The sequence below is a fragment of the Mixophyes fleayi genome, chromosome 2, assembly GCF_038048845.1.
Source record: "Mixophyes fleayi isolate aMixFle1 chromosome 2, aMixFle1.hap1, whole genome shotgun sequence".
Taxonomy (NCBI): Eukaryota; Metazoa; Chordata; class Amphibia; order Anura; family Limnodynastidae; genus Mixophyes; species Mixophyes fleayi.
In genome coordinates, this window is record NC_134403.1 from 309,029,287 (window position 1) to 309,043,987 (window position 14,701).

General features: G+C 37.2%; 1 protein-coding gene across 6 annotated transcripts in view; it reads left to right on the plus strand.

The window, feature by feature from the left end:
• Window positions 1-14,701, plus strand: part of CDKL5 (cyclin dependent kinase like 5) — a 324,391-nt gene that overhangs the window by 27,156 nt on the left and 282,534 nt on the right. Inside the window, exon 2 of one of the 6 annotated variants that reach the window (XM_075196520.1) lies at window positions 13,714-13,754. The exons of the other annotated variants lie outside the window; for them this stretch is intronic. The gene's annotated coding sequence lies outside the window, so the exon portion shown is untranslated. The remainder of the gene's footprint in view (window positions 1-13,713; window positions 13,755-14,701) is intronic. 6 annotated transcript variants of the gene reach the window in all.

Below are 14,701 nucleotides of genomic sequence, written 5' to 3' on the forward strand. Positions count from 1 at the left end.
ATTCAAAAGACTTTTTTTTGGAGAACATCACTGTTTCCAGAACTATCAACTTCCTAGCAGCTTGTACAATATTCCTCCTTTGCTCAGTAAGAACAGAAAATTTATTTTATAAAGGGTACAGCTGCTGAGACATATTAATTTTTCTGAATCTTCCAGATCCTACAGGGATCCAAACTGCCCCCAGGTGGTCATGGGGGGAGTGCTGCCAATTTATGGAGTGACTGAGACATACAGTGCTATAATTTACGACTGTATCCGAATAGCCTCGCTGTGCAAATGTCAGAACTGCATATAGAACTGACAATCCTTGTATCTCCAGAATGTTGCAAGATACACAATGCCAAACGGCCATGGCGCTGAACTAATCCAGACAATATTATGATAAATATTGCAGACTAAAAAAGTAAAATCTGTTTCCATACTACAGATGTTTTTAAAACTAAGAAACTACGCACTTACATTTCAGTTGCTTTCATAGAAGCATCCAGTCTGTGTATTTCAAGTGATGGAATTAAACGCTAATTTCCTCATTATATTTATATTACACATGACCATTCAGTAATGAAAATTTTAGCTGATTATTACAAATTGGTTGAAGGTCAAAACTCATTTTAATTTTGTAAGATCAGCTGCATTTAAAATCTATTTTGAAACAAAAGGTGTAATTGCTTTAATGTCAGTCCATACGGAAAGCCTCTTTAATGCTGTAATGCTGTGAAACTCCTTAATGATCAGATTTTTTTTTTAATGGATATGTAGCATATGCCCTTGTGTTTCTAACTCCCATTGTCCTATAGATTGTAAGCTTTCGAGCAGGGTTCTCTTACCTCTCTCTGTATGTATTACCCAGTATTGTCTTATTAATGTTTGTTCCCAATTGTAAAGCGCTACGGAATTTGCTGGCGCTATATAAATAAATGTTGATGATGATGATATATGCGTGATAGTTTTCAGTGCTGTGCTGTCGAGATTGGGACAGTTGCGAGGGTGCATTAGTTATCAGGGATAAGGTCACCTCCAAAAAGAGAGATGGGTTTTCAAAGAGCATTTAAAGATTTGAAGGCTGTGGGAAAGCCTGATTTGAGCGTGGTAAGAAATTCCATAAGTGGGGAGCAGCAGAGGAGAAGTCTTGTAGGCGGTCGTGAGAGGTGTGGTTACCAGAGACAAGACCAGGTGCAGGTCAGAGGTAGATCTAAGATGGTGGGAGGGAGAGTATTTTGATATGAGATTTGAGATGTATGCAGGGGTAGTGTTGTTGAGGGCTTTTTAGGTGAGGGTGAGTATTTTGAATTTGATTCTGGAGGACACAGGGAGCCAGTGTAGGGATTTGCAAAGTGGTGCAGCAAATGTGGCGCGGTGAGAGGAAGATCAGTCTTGCAGCAGCATTTAGGCTGGATTGAAGTGTGGATATATGGGTGCCAGGAATGCCAGATAGAAGGAGGTTGAAATGGTCAAGACGAGAGATGATGATGAGAAAATGGATAAGCGTTTTGGTGGTGTATTCTGGCAATTTTTTTAAGGACTGGGAGAGAGTCTGGATGTGAGGAATAAAGCAGATGAGGGAGTCAAGTGTGACACCAAGGCATGGGACACTGAGGAATTTGTGGTATTATTGACAGCGAGAGAGATTTGAGAGCAGGTGGCGACTCTGGAAGGAGGGAAGATAATAAGCTCTGTATTGGACATGTTGAGCTTTAGGTAGCGTTGGTACATCCATGTGGAGATAGCAGAAAGACAGTTGATTACACGAGATTGTGCAGAAGGAGAGAGGTCAACGTAAGAGATACAGATTTGGGTGTCATCAGCATAGAGGTGTTGTTGGAGGCTGTACAGCTTACTCCAACTGCTCTCTGAATGCCACAAGATATTTTGACATCTTAATAGGATTCTGTTTGCACTTATTAAAAATATGGTTTTATTTAGAACATAATGAAGGGCATTCATGATTTGAAAAATGGCCATATCTTTTCAACAGTGTGCCACAGATTTTTCCACCTCCCTCAAACCTAAGCGCACTTCCGGCTTGCGGGGGCTTCTCCAGAGAGCAGAGAATAGGCGTGCACGTTTACAGTGTACTGCCATGTGCATCCAGTGCTCTTTGTAATTAAGTCCTTTCAATGTCCTGATAATTTTTGTGTTATTTACTGTAAACATCTGTGTCTGGATTAATGCTCTCCCTGTTTTTGATAGAGAACAGTATATATTATAAACACATCCTTGTTGGCTGAATCCCTTAGGAAATGTATGCCATACAAAAAGTAGGACTTGTAGAGATCCAAATATCCATCTCCAATATCAGCAGTTGGATATTTCTTGTATGTAGATATTGAAAAACTACAAAAATTACGGAGGTGAATTTATTAGAGCGCAAAAAGCTCCGTCTCTGGCGTAAACAGATGTTTTCAACAGCAATTGGGCTTCGCTCTATACATTAAGTGGTCACCACCGCCGGTGGTAATGGTCGATGGGTTTTGCCGGACACCCGCTTCCCCAGCATGAGAAGCATGAGTAAGTCTATTTAACAAGCGTTGCAGCGGTTTATGTACTGCCACAATGCTTGTTCTGCTTTCGCTATCTCAGGGTATGGGTTTGTCCAGATGTGTGTAGTACCAGGTGCAGACATTTAACCAGTGGTAAGGAGATGGAGGATTTCAACGTCTTTGTGTACTACAGGTGTGATTATTTTTTTTTCCTCTAAAAACCTTTCATGTTAAAATGGGTAAATGTTTTATTTTTCATCTGTCCTTTTATGCTGCCTCAATTGACTGCATTTGTTGGAAAGTTATTTGGCACAATAATCTGGTGTACCCAACTTTACGCTAGCTCCAGGACAGCTTCCTCCCAGGTCACAGCTCCCCTGCCTTGTGAGTGCGAAGATGTCTGGGATGGAGCATAAATGTAACAGTGTCTGACCCAGGAGTATGCATTTATAAATGGGAATGGTTATTGGAATTGTACATGTAGCTCTTAATAAATGGGTAACACTATATTCAAGAGTCATGTCAAAGAGACTGCTTGTGAGAATGCAATTATTTGTTTGTATACTTGGAGTAAAATAACTATTGCAGTGTACAATGTAGAAAACTAATATTTTTTTTCCCTATCATTTGATAACTTTGCTAGATATTTATTATATTTTGACACTTTTAATAGGATTCTGTTTGCACTTATTGAAAATATGCTCCATCTCTGGTGAAAACAGGAGTTTTTAACGGTAATTGCGCCTGGCCTTATTTATCAAGGTGTCAATCCCACCGGCAGTAAGGTTGGCCAGACATCAGCTTCCCCAGCCTGGGGAGCATTAGCAAGTCTGTATGGATATTGCTTCAAAGCTTGTTCTGTTATTGCCATCGCATAGTGGCGATAACACACAAAAAAAAAAAAAAAGCTGTATTCTCCCGCTGAGTGCGTGTGCAGATGTGTGTAGTGCCGGATGCAGACATTTAACCAGTGGTAAGGAAATGGAGGATCTCATCGTCTTTGTGTACATGTTTGTGATGTTTTTCAAAAAAATTTTGTTTAGTAGCCTTTGTTTTTAAAATGGATAATTTTTTTTTTTTTTCTTCCTGTTCATTTATGTTGTGTTGGTTAACTGCATTTATTGGTAAGTTGCTTTTAATCTACTATTTATTGTAACTGGATGCACTGTAAAGTATTTGTCTTGCATGAATTCCTTACAATTTAATGAGTTTTTATCGACAAAGCTTTCAAGAATTGATTGTTGGAACTGATGTGCATTGTCAGGGATTAATACAAAGGTCCGAGATGGGCATTTTAGTTTGTAAATACATTTAATTTTTTTTTTTTGTGTGCATCTAGGAACATGGAGAATTAGATACGGCACATTTTTTGTGACTGTATCTGGTGTTTAGAAATCTTTTCAAGTGAATGGAAAGTCATCAAGGAATGTGTTAGCACTGCATATACACTGCAAAGTGCCCTTTAGGGAAAGTGCACAAGGCCCAAATTTCTGTTCCACCATCGCAACGATGACAGGTGATTTTTTTGGAAAAATGTATTCAAAATTCATCCCGGGACAGCTCATCTGATAGCTTAACTTACCTTTAAAACTGTGGTAGCCTGTCTCTCGCGTCCGATTGGCACAAAGCCACTATGCAATGGTAACCGGATGGGAGAGGAGGATGGCTGCGTTGTGGCTGCGTTGAGAGATGTGAAGATCCCTTTACTGCAATGTTCTGCCCATAGAGTAGAAGGTCATCTTAGATCTTCAAATAGCGCGCTAACCCACTGGCTCAAGCCCTGAAAAGCTACGCTTTTTGGACCTTGTTAAATAGCCCCATACTGCAGTTCCCATTGAGAATTATGGGGACTGTGGTCTAATGTGAGACTTATCCTAATGTAGGAGATATTTATGATATCTCTTGTGTTAGGCATTTGTTAGATAGAACATAGAGATGCCTAAATTATGCGGAAAAAGCCTTTTCCGCATGGTGTATTGCTTAATAAATAGGCCCTTTTTAGACTGTAAGCTCTCATGAACGGACCCTCTTTAACCTATGTCTCTTGTCTGCTCATTCTCTGTCTACCTCGAATGTACCATGTCTTTGTGTTGTGTTTTTTTCTGTTTTCATCTCTCTTTATTATTTTCAACGATTTGTACTTTTACTTCCACCCCATGCTTTGTTGTTGTCTTTATTAATAATCTTATGCTTTATATGCTGACTGTACAGCGCTGCAGAATTTGTGGCGCCTTACAAATTGATGATGATTATGTTTAAATACACTTACTAGACAATATATATTTAAACTGCCATTTTTATGCCCAACTTTAAATATCTTAAAGACATTGGGGTAATTTTACATTTCAGAAATTCTTAGTCATACTTTAATATTCAAAACTTTGAACATATAGCATTAGACACTGTATTAAAGGAAGCAATTATTGAAGAACTCCTCATTAATCACCATAGTTGGTAGGGTACAAAATAGGGCTCATTTACTAACAATAGATTTAGATACAGAATTTGCATGCAAATAAGCAACCAATATATTGTGTTTTCAACAGTGTGGTTTAATTTCTCCTGCCCACTGCAGTATACATGGGTATGGGATCACATATCTGGAAACCAGGGGCATTGTGGGCTGGGGGGCAGGGGGCATCTGCTCCCCCGGGCCAGTCCTATAAGGGGCTACCTTGGGCTGAGTCACTGGGCCACCTGCATTTTTTTCCTTTAAAATTGTTTCTAATAGGCTGCTGAGTCAAGTCTTGCCCCCCGGGCTAAAATTTTCCAGTCCTCCCCTGCTGGAAACCCATTGTACATAAGTTCTGAATGTCAGGAAGAGAAAAGAATTTTCCTGCTCGATGAAGATGTCATACATCCTGATAACCATACATTTTCTGATTAGGAATAAAATGCCATGACAACACAGAGAATAAAAGAAATATATTTAAGAAAAAAAATGAAATAAGTTTTAGGCATTGTCCCCCAAATGATGGGAAACCCATGATCAAGTAAACCCAAAGTTCCAAACATCCTGGATAGAATAGATTTCTATAGAAGAAAAGTAAGTCCTTTTACGTTTTTATGTAGAAAACTCCTTTCAGATTATAATGCAGTTGTGACAATATACATATGCTTCATTTTAAAGATCTGTATGACAGATGAGTTATCATCAGTATTTCGTAGAAAATTATCTACCTTTAATCCCGCAATGAATAGCTGTGTAGTGTTGCAGCGTGATATCTATTACTTTGTGTTTTTGAAGAATTGAATAGCAACATTAAAGCTGAACGTCAATGATGTTCTTGGAGGGGCTATCAAGCACTACACTATGGTTTCCAATTAGTTTCCCAGGCTGTGGGCTGTGTTATTTTATCATTGGCCTGCACAGCGACTTAATGCAGTATCAAGTGAAGTGACTCCGCAGAGCATTTGAACCAAGGCTAGGCTCATGAAATAATCCACTGCTGCCATCACTGGGAATGAATGCAACATCTCTTCTACTGAATGAATAAGAAACTGGAGATAAAACAATATTAATGCTTTTCTTGTGAGTGTCAATCACATTTCAATCACAATTCAGCTTTAGTAACAAGGTTTTCATCTCCAGGTGATACGACTCAAGACAAGTGAAGTGGCCAGAATATATATTATTCCATATTATTCTGATTGCATTGAACTTATTATGCAGTTTTGTTTTTTTTAATCTCATAGTCATTCTTTTATATATTTTAATGTGACAGTCTTGGAAGGTCTAGGCTCAGCTGGATCTGTCTGTAATAATGTTATCGACAGGAGAAAACTCCTGTTTTGGCAAGATGTAGGGTTTTTTTCCTATTTCTCAAAGGCCCCAGGGCGGAGAAAGCTGTTGTTGGATATTGCCAGCAGTAACGAACGTCGCTCCCCATAATAAAGTTGTATTTTTAATCCAAGTTTCTTTTAATACAGGTTTCAGTCCGCTGGGACACCTTTAATCATGTCCTTTATCAACATTTATTTAAATAGCGCCAGCATATTTCGTAACACTTTACATGTCCATTAAGGCAGTAGGAAAAGTGATGTATACATATATATATGTGTATGTGTGTGTATGTGTGTATATATATATATATATATATATATATATATATATATATATATATATATATATATATATATATATATATATATATATACTATATAAATGCCTAGTGGCGTGTGTGGGAAAAAAAAACCCAAGCTGCAGCGCCACCTGCTGGGCAGAGTTATACACTGACCTATATATTTCTTGAAGGAGAAGTGACAGTTGGGAGTGGTTGGTGGTTGCCGGGGGTGACAGTGGGGAGTTTTTAACACCTTAAGTAGCTTGATGAAGGATGTGGCGATGAAGATGAAGGATGAGGCGATGGAGAAAAATGAAGAGGTGGTGACATGTGGACAAAACCACGTTAAAAAAGGGCGCTTGCGTCCGGAAGTAACGCTCTTCCCCTGAGGAGGCCCGGGCTAGGCCCAAATGCATGACAAGAACCTTTTTAACACCTTAAGTAGCTTGATTTGACTAGAATGCATGAGTATCATGCACGGGTTAACTTGTGTGTATATATATATATATATATATATATATATATATATTACACACAACGTTTATGTGACTTTTTCTATTCCCCCTTTTTTTTTTTTTTCATAAACTGTGATGGAACAACTCTAGCCAAACCCGGGAGCAGAGTGAACTTTAATTAGCATCATCTTACAAATATGTGACATTATTTATGTTTACAGTAGAACGCAGTTGCAGTTTATTATGTAGTTATTTCAGGTATTTCACAGATCGTATCTGTACATGGGTGCGCCACACCTCATATTATACATGTTGTTTTATCATGTAAAGTGGTGTTTTGTCCAATAATAAAGACTACCTAAAGGCAAAGTTGCCATTTAGCACATTGCTAAATTACATTGGAAGGACTAAACATGCATTGCAAATGACCGTGGTGTCAGGTACAGTATGCTTGCAATTCGTTTAATGATTTTTGTCATGTTGCTATTAAGTGCAGTCCACTCTTATTAGATTGTACTGTATAGATTTTTCTTCATGCTCTTGAATGTATTTACCTAACCTAACAAATCTGCATAGGTCAAAAGGTTTTTGGAAGATGGTTGTGCAGTGACATAAACAATTAAGATTCCTCCTTCTTTATCAATCGGCACTGTGATTTAGTTCAGTTCAATACACAAATTTTATTATTATTATTAATATTATTATTGAATCTTAACAGCAGGCTTTTTTAATTAATTGTTAAAAGATCATTGTTTAAGCCAAGTGGTAAAGTAAATGGCGAAGTTTTGATTTTTAGATGGTAGTGCCACGTAATGTCTATAGAAGTCTTGGTCGGGCTCCAGAATGGCTTTGGAGCCAATGCATCGTCCATCCCCAGTACATGGGATTGAAGCTATGTCTTAAGCTGTACACACTGAGTGCCATTTTGGTTCATCAATTTGACTAAAATTACCAACCATAGTGTCATGTATGGAACTAAAAACAATCCATTGTCTCATGTCATACTGTGACCCTAAAATATATGGGGCAGTGCAAAGTTGTGATCCAGTTGGTCAGCCAATTGCCTTGAAATCAGTGCAGTTAGGACAAATTGATCACTGCTTTGGTTGTTCAGCCATCCTGACAAACATTACACATACATGGTCACTGTTACACCAGATTCACAATATACAGGTTACAAAACTGAACTTGTAACTAAATGGTTTCCTGTCGGTATATATGTATGTAAGTAAAAGGGTATTTCTATAGCATTTGTGGGTATTATATACCGTTAAGATTGAAGTCTCCGCTCAAAACAGAGCAGGGATTGGAATAAATGTAGGGTGACGAGAGAGGGGGGTCCGGCACATGTGCAAACTCTGGCAGGGGGCGTTAGAGATCCTAGCACAGGCCCTGGATGAAACCAAAACTCTTATCCATTTTGTCATCTTCCACCTCAACTAGTGCCACTTCTTCTCATTTGTAATAAACCTCTCCCATCTATCCCCACTTTAATCCATCCTAAATACTGTGAGACGATTGATCTTTCTCTCATTCACCACACCACTCTGCAAATCCTTACAATGGTTCCCTTGTCTTCCACAATCCAATTTTAAATGACTTACCCTACACAAGAAAGACCTCCGCAACTCCCACCGCTTCATACATCTCCAATCTCATGTAAAAATACTCTCCCTCCTTCCCTCTTAGATCTGCATCTAACCTGCACCTCTCCTCGTCCATAGCAGCCACCTCTTATTCTCGTCAACAACTTCTCCCGTGCCGCTACCCACGCCCGAGCAGACAGTCACCCAGTCCTTTAAATTTTCCGGAAAAAACTTTTCTGAATAAGTACTTATTTTTTAGAGCTTTTCCTATTCCCACCTGAATTACTCACAATACCCCCCCCCACCTCTCCACACACACAACTAATCACCACTCTAAGCCACACTCGCTCCTCTTGTCTCAGCTCTGCCTTTTGCTAACTACCGTATTTCCCCATGTAGAAGACGCACCTTTTTCCCCTAAATTTTGGGTCTAAAAACTGGATGCGTCTTATACAGTGATATTGCTAATTCTGCCTTACCCTGTCAGATGCTTCCTCTGTCCGGTATAGTCTTCTTTCTTCTGTCCGTTCTGATCCTGATGCTGGAAAGTCGCTTACTGTCCTCTTCGCGATGACCGGATGTGGTGCCTGAACCGCAGTTGGAAAGCACACTTCCGATTTCTGCATTTGGCGTTTTGTCCAATCAGGACTTTGACATCCGGTCATCGGGAAGAGGACGGTAAGCGACTTTCGAGGATCGGGATCAGAACGGACATAAGAAAGAAGACCTTACCGGACAGAGGAAGCATCTGACAAGGTAAGGCAGAATAGCAATAGGGTTAGAACTCTGTCTCTCCTCTCTGTAGTACCCGCTGCACAATTACTCTGCGAAAAACATTATCCTCTATTTTTTCACATGATTTATACAGGTGCGTCTTATACTTGGGTGCGTCTTATACATGTATAATACGGTATATTGTAAGCTATCTAATGAGCATATCTTGTCCATTTGTATGCCCCTGTTTTATGTAGGGGCCTTGTAAATTATTATTAATAATAATAATAATAATAATAATAAATTAATTAAACCTCTCCCTGTTCTTTTTTAGAAGCAAGATGTTTGTTCTATAGCTGACTTAGTTATAGGGATGAAACGGTTAGTATTCCGTAATTATTTTTTAATTGTACTGGTTATAGTAAAACGGCTGATCTAAAAGGAATATTGGATCACAATTGCCATTGTTAATTAAGATGCATCTCCTATTTCAAACTTACTTTTTCACTGTTGCTTTTTCACCAAACAAAATTACGCAAATGAGATAAATATTGTTGAACATACAAGCGTTCACATAGAGAACAGGAAGTATACCTTGCTTAATTGAGTAAAGCATTATGTATGTCAATATGCATACATTGAGGATGGATCATAATTTTGTTGTCTTTAGAAAGCCAGAGTTACATGTTTGTTGGCATGGAATGTAAAATATATTAAAGAGAATGTCCTGAAATAAAAAACCCATAAAAGATAGTTTAACATAGTGTTATAATACTTTATTCTTTTAGTACAGATGTTAGAATCTGCATCATAGTTTAGGGATCTTGGTTTCATTACATGGGTGACAATTATGTCTTGTATTTTTCTTTGCCTACTTCCAAATTTGCCAAAGATGTTTTTAAATGTGTTTTTCATATAATTTTGTTTTTGGGGTCTCTATATGAATAAATATCCTCTATCTGTGTATGACACATATAACTATTGAGGGATTCAGCATTTTAAACATGTCGTATAAGCTCTTACAATTTTTAAATTACATGCAGTTTAATTGTAAGGCTACAGCGTACATTACCCAGTACATTACTTCTTATTTTTGCACATCATAATGTGTCATTCTGTTATTTAGCAGATACTAACAATGATGCAACATAATGAATATGTCCATAAATAAAGTGATCTGACACAGACACAAGGAAAGCATTACAAATCGTGAATGCAGCATCAAGTTGGTAAGCAGATGCTTTTTTAAAGGCACGCGGATCCCGGCATACGACAGACTTGTAAATTCTCTGTTCTAACATCTGCTGTTAGGCAAGTGCTGTAAGTGAGTTTAGTTCCACTGCTGGGTTCCACTGCACAAGAACATTTGATTGTGTGATATATTGACACAATTTAAGTTTGTTTTTTGCCAGGTGACATGCTGCCTAGCCACAGGCGGTATTTGTCCATTTTCATTTATTTCAGTTTATGCCAGATTTTTAACAACCTTTTGTTAAGTCATGGCTCCCTAAATGCATAATACTGTTACCTGTTATATAGGATTCCCCATGAAATATTCAGTGTGGAGTAGAATAACTAGACATTTAACTGAATTGCAGTTTTATTTACGACACATGTATTGTTTAAGAACAAAGTGCATCATGCTACATTATTGAAGACGGACTTGCATTATTAATAAAAATTTTGTGGGTGGATGTTATATATTGCTCATGTTAATGTATGTGTTATTTTGCGTTCAGTCAAAACACAAATAAAGTATTTTTACTAGTTTTGTCATTTTTCATTTTTTGGTACTGTAGAGTGGCTTTAAATGCATTAGGGGAAAAAACAAGTCCTCTTTAGACAACAAAACTATAGCGTTCCATCGTGCTGTAAAATTAGTATATGTTCTTTATTCAGCCCCCAAAGTATTAAACTACAGGTATTTATTTACAAAACAGCTATTCCCATAAAGCTTAGTTTTTCAAACACAGGCTTTGTATAAATAAAATTGACTAAATAAGTTCAAGCAGGACTATTGTCTTTTAAGTACATGCTTTGAAATAAGATGCTGTACAGATGCATACTGAAGATTTTTCTCAAGCAGTAAGCGCACCTTAAACTTAGAGGGGGTATTCAATTGTTAGCGTTAACGCTCTCAAACGAGCGCTCAAAAAATCTTAGCGTCAATATGGTAATTACTCGCGGAATTTCAGCTCGCCGCTTCCTGAGTGGCGAGCTGAAATCCCGCGAGTAAACTACCGTATTAACACTTTTCGCGCGCAATATTACCGTACTATTTTTTGAGCGCTCGTTTTTTTGTGTTAACGCTAACAATTGAATACCCCCCAGAGAGTCAATAAATCAAAGATCACTGTAAAGTTTTCAAGTCAAATGCTGGTCTTATACGTTATTTAATCACCATTATGATGGTTGTCAAGTAATGTGTAGCAACACACATATCTGTGTTTAGTTATATGTTTATGTCTCCTGCTATGATGTGGATGTTTTTTCATTTACATATATTAGTGTTTACTATTATGCATATCTAATATAATTTCATACTTATGCGACACATTAATTTGTTTAAATTCCCTTTTTAAGGTGTCCTAGTTTAACAAGAAGAGTTGTAAAAATACAAATTAAATTTTTTCTTTGGGTCAAAGAAGGTAATCATCTTGTTTGACATTGCTGAATATATTCAGTGTGACTGGAAAGGTCATTCCCAAGTATTAGTATTGAGAAGTCCCCATATATTTATTCTGGTTTTTATGCAGCACTGAAATTTTTTCAGATAAACAAATACAGAAGCACATATCTGAATTCTCTGCTGCGTCTAACTTGTTGTATTATGTACAGTGCTATAGGGCTTATCCAATTCCACAGATCTGCATGTATGCATTATGCTGAATGGATGAATATATAGCAATAGCTCTGGCTTTTGCTGCCCTTGTTCACCAGAAATGCCCTAAATTCATATTTGACAACTGTACATAGTTTCCATGGAAACTTTGGTCCCTAATAATGTTCTTATTATTTGACACTGAGCAGCTGCCTATTGCAATTCCTTATATGTACTTTATGATAGGTTACCTGATGCACTGCAGAGGCTGCATGGAGCTGCCCTGTAGCCTTCATAAGTGCCTCGTATTACTCTTAATGGAAGTAATATGTTAAAACAATACATTTATTCACAAAAGGAGACACCTGTCTGTAATATATCAAACAAATCTGATAATCAAGCAGGAAGGAGCTGAGGGCTACAGGTGAAGGCTGGAGGGCCACCTGTTGCCCCTCACTGGGATAACTGGACAACTTGCATTCATTAACTAGAAAAATAACAAAAGGGAAAAGAGAACCTGAATAGAAAAGAAACCATTAATTAGGCTACAATTTCCATATATATGAGCAGAGACAATTGTTGCAAAAAAATGGATCCCTGCCTTCATAATGTATCGCACAAGGAGCACTGCAATACCCTCTAAATGTTTGTACAAGCCATGGTGAATCAAAATCCGACATAGTCAGCCCTGCCCAAAATATTGTGTGTGTGGGTAGCGCTTGGCATGCATATTCTGCAAGCGGCATGGTTCGAGGGGAGGAACCCTCATGATTCATCTATAATAAGAAAAAAAATACATACAAATAATTAATAGATTATTAATGATTTAAACATACTCACAGATGTAATTGAACTTGATAGATAATTGATTATATAGCCAATGCTAGCGTAGCTATATCTCGTGTTACAGGCTATATACAGTGTGACCACTTTTATGATTATAATAAACCTAAGATTGATTAAAGCATAACATTCATTAAGCTAAAAGTAAAGTGAATTGAGAGACCTAATTTGATGTAAAAAGAGTTAATCAATGAATTAGATAACATTATAATATTATTCTCATAGTATACCAGATGCTTCTATACATCTTATAATTGGATTCTGACTCAATGTTTCTCTTTCAATGGTATATTCGTAACAACATAGTTCCTATCTTGAAAGTCACTGCATATAGTAGCAATACACCACCCAGCTTGTCACAACAGTGTTAATGTTGCCCTGTACACATCAAAGGTTTAATTCTCCTAAAACATCAATATCCTTGTTTTCTTATATCGTGTAGATGTGAGAACGCAGTCCAAACAGCATATACCTGCTTTTCAAGTTTCATAATTTTGAATCTATTCCTTTTTGTCTCTGAAAAGTTTTTATTTTTTAACAGTCTGACATTTTGTACTGTTGTAATAAATTGTGTTAAGGATCGTACATTGCACAAATCAATATCCAACTATTCATTTTTTTTAATTTAGAAAAAAAAAATAGTTTAATAGTTTAATTTTATAATAGTTCATTTAAAAAAAAAAATTCTAACAAAGAATGAATTGTATGTTCTCAAAATAAATACTTATCGATACCGTTTGCAACCCACAGGCACAGCCAATATGGTGTTTTAAGATTGCCGAATGGTCGAGGTAAGAAGTTTGGGGTTTTATTTTATCTCTTCTCTTTTTTGGGGGGGGGGAGGGGGGGGGGTGGAATACATATGCCTCTATTTCCTGATTTATTTATTTATTTTTCACAATTACTTAATACATACATCTTATCTGCTTTTATTCTTAATATATCTGATCAATATCGGTGATATTTGATTAAATGTAAATAAAGATATTTAATTTCCTGAGACCAATAAACTTGTTCATGTATGTAAATTGCCAAATCTGTCCACATTATAACTCCATGTGTAGATGTAATATCACACTGTTACATACCGTCATGGTCATTTTTTTTTTTCTGTGTGTGTCTGTATTATAATACAAGTTAAAACAAGGAATAAACAAAACAGAACTAAGAATCAAATAGTTAAATAATGAAGACAAAAGAGTTGTGACAACAAGGACTGCAACTGTTCTGTACAAAACAAGAAACAAAGGTTCACCCTGCTACACTTGGGTTCATGATCGCATAAACGATTACATAGAGTTCAAGAAAACAATATGCTCTGAGCTCGATTCCTTGTTTGACTGGAAAACCTGCTTGACCTTTTCCATTGCCTATAACGACGTCCCCAAAAGAGCTATAATACTTCACTTTCTGTTATTATAAATTAAGTTTTTGAATAATTCTGCATATTATAGTTACATTTATCTGCATACTTTTATCTAGACAAGCTTGCAGCCACTATATGTAGAGTGAAAATATTTGTAATAGACAGGCTAATCAATTGATCATTAGTTAATAATTGTCTCTTGGCCATTCTGGGAGAGTAGGCAAGTATGGTTCAGCATTGGCCTCAGTCCTCGAGGGGGAGCCACAACAAACTATCCTGCTCTCTCACCTTGAGAATACCGTCCCAATGCTAATTAACCATTGGTACCAGCATGCACTGGTAGCCCATGCACTACGTAGAACTACAAACTCC